This window comes from Humulus lupulus, chromosome X (assembly GCF_963169125.1).
Source record: "Humulus lupulus chromosome X, drHumLupu1.1, whole genome shotgun sequence".
NCBI lineage: Eukaryota > Viridiplantae > Streptophyta > Magnoliopsida > Rosales > Cannabaceae > Humulus > Humulus lupulus.
In genome coordinates this window covers 54,859,568-54,862,729 of record NC_084802.1, presented here as the reverse complement: position 1 = coordinate 54,862,729, position 3,162 = coordinate 54,859,568, and the positions used below count along the sequence as shown (strand labels likewise).

At 32.4% G+C, this 3,162-nt stretch overlaps 1 non-coding gene across 1 annotated transcript; it reads left to right on the top strand.

Moving 5' to 3' along the window:
* The first annotated feature begins 270 nt into the window (after positions 1-270).
* On the top strand, positions 271-344 carry TRNAM-CAU (transfer RNA methionine (anticodon CAU)). The gene has a single exon. It is a non-coding gene; the product is annotated as a tRNA-Met (tRNA).
* Positions 345-3,162: the final 2,818 nt, after the last annotated feature.

Below are 3,162 nucleotides of genomic sequence, written 5' to 3'. Positions count from 1 at the left end.
GAAGGAAATACTCAATAATTTCGCTGCGTATAATGTAAGTGTTCTTATCATTATTTCTGTTTGAATTCAATTTTAGAGATATGTTTTAGGTTTTCTTATATTAATATGTTTAATATAAGATTTATATGAAAATAAACAAGATCCTGTATAAGTTTTCCCAATATGAGCCCATTTACCTTTCTGTACAAATGGGTTATTCTATTTGTATAGAAAGGTAAAGGGGCCCATTCAATCCTTATTTTCGACATAGTTCCCAATTCTTCTCTTTAGTGCGGGGTAGAGTAGTTTGGTAGCTCGCAAGGCTCATAACCTTGAGGTGGCTGGTTCAAATCCCGTCTCCGCAATTTTTTTTGGCCAAAAACATGGAGTTTGATTATGTTAATTGATTAAGAAATGTTTTCACTTTTGGGTGGGAGGAAAGAACCAATATACTATTGTAATCAACTATATTTAATCATTTTTCCTATTAAATTAAATTAAAGACATTAACCCCATTATCCTGGGCGGATAGCGGGAATCGAACCTGCGTCTTCTCCTTGGCAAAGAGAAATTTTACCATTCAACTATTTCCGCACTTGTTTTTGTTCATGAAACCCAAGTATGAATCATATTTTGGCCGAACAAAGTAAAATACTCTCTATTTATTATTTATAAATATTTTATTTGTATGTACAACTTTAGTTTAGTATATTTTTTTATTCCATTTCAACGATTTCTATAATTATTATTTATATACTTAATATAATGTATTATAATACATAATGCACATTTATTAACATATATAAATTTTGAATTTGCAAAATTTTACAAAATAAAGACACAATTCAAATAAGTTTGACCCCTCCCATTAATTTTTAGAATTTTTTTTGTTATTTTCATTTTGAAAACTTCTAATGTACCTTATATTGTATTGAATTTGAATGTGTCTTATAACCTGAAAGAATTTGGGGAGGGGTCGTTTTTGGACCTAGAATGACCAAGTCAAGAGATAAGAGAATTAAGGATACCTACCAGAAAGACTAATCCAATCAATAATGATGTATCGAAAAATACAATATTTTTATTATTCGACCAACCATCAGGAGAAGCAAATACAACGAGTACACTAATTAATAAGATAGATGAAGTAGCAATTAATGCAAAAACAACCTATTAGAAAGCAATAGTCATGTTTATAATCCTCCAATTTACCAATAAAAGAATATATACCATTTGATATCTTTATCAACCAAAAAATTTTCAAAAAACAAATGTATCGATGACACTTTTTTTACTTTACAAAAGGGAACGCTAGATCATGCATCTACATATACATATAGCTAGATCTATATATTCATAATCGATATATTTCTATAATATATATAAATAGTAATGGTATCCACTTATATCTCTATGTCTTATTCAAAGGGAAAAAAAATAAAATAGAAATTAACTTTCGGAGAGATGGCCGAGTGGATGATAGCTCTGGTCTTGAACATCGGTATAGTCCAAAACAAAGGACTATCGACGGTTCAAATCCCTCTCTCTCTTTTTTCTTGGTGAATAGATTAGTTTCGTTATTTTATTAATTTCAGTATTATAAGTAGAATGGCTCGGCTATTCCACTTAGCCGAGCTAGAAAAAAAATGGATTAGATACAAAAAGAAATAAAAAAGGAAGACTTTTAAAATATTATATTATTGACTTGCCCCAACTTACTAACTTACTTAATAGGTAGGGTGGAATCAAATTGATTCCTACTTCAAGCATTGGGTCTCCTGTCTCAATTAAGAGGAGTCATGGAAAGAGCAGGTTCTAAATCACAATCAATTCCCTTTTCAAATCCCGCTGCAGCTGCACGAGCCCTTCTCGCGTGCCATAAATGACCTACTAATAAGAAGAACCCTAGAACAAATGAGAAGTAGCTAACCAACTACTCAAAGAGACATAATTGACTGCATTAATCTCGGTAGCTACGCCACCCATGAAATTTAAAGAACCTAAAGGAGCATGAGTCATATATTCCGTAGAACACCGTTCTTGCCGAGGTTGTATGTCTTTTTTCAGCCTACTCAAGTACAAACCGTTGGGACCCCTAGAGGTTCTAACCAGGGAGCTCATAGATCCCAAAAACGCATAGTTTCCCCTCCAAAAATAACTTCCCCTGTAGGTGAACGCATTAGATATTTACCTAAACCGGTAGGTCCTTGAGTGGATCCCACGTTAGCCCCAAGACGTTGGTCTCTAACTAGAAAATTAAATGCTTGAGCTTGAGAAACTTCTGCACCAGTGGGCCCGTAAAAATCACTAGGATAAGCTGTATTATTGAACCAGATAAAGCAACAAGCAATAAAACCAAAAAACTGCTAAAGCACATAAACTATAAGACAAGTAAGCCTCTCCAAACCATACAAGTGCACGACGAGCCAATGCAAACGGTTTGGTTAAGATATGCTAGATTCCACCAAGTATACAAATGGAACCTAACCATACATGTCCTTCAATTATATCTTCCAATTCTTCCACACTAACAATCCACCTGTCCCTACCAAAAGGAGATTTGAGTAAATAACCAAATACAATACTTAGACTACAGGTCAAATTGGTAATTTTTCTTACATCTCCTCCCTCCAAAGCCCAGGTATCATATACACCTCCAAAATAAAGAGCCTTAAATACTAGAAGAAAAGCACCTACACCTAACAAAATTAAGTGAATACCCAAAATTAAGTGAAACATTAAATTTGAAGGAAAAAAAACATGGTTGTTTTGCAATTTTTTTTATTATGAATTGTGTTTATTATTATTATTATTTATTTTTATAAACATTTTCCCCTTTTTTTTAGATTGTATGTTCTTTTTTCAAAGTATGGGTAAGGTAATCAGTTACTTGATTGATTTTTCAAGGTTCCAAGTATGTAAAATAAAAAATTATAGATATATGTTAAATAACATGTTATCATGATGGGTAACCAGTTACCCTGAGAGAAGTAAGTTTCTGCCATAAGAGGGGTAATCAATTGACAAAAGAGGGGTGACAAGTTACTTATATAAAATATGAAAAGAAACATTAAATTTGAAGGAAAAAAAGACATGATCTGATCTTATTACCCAGAAATATACACATATATCAGAACGTGAAGATTACCGGTTACCATAAAGAACCCAGAAATATACACACAT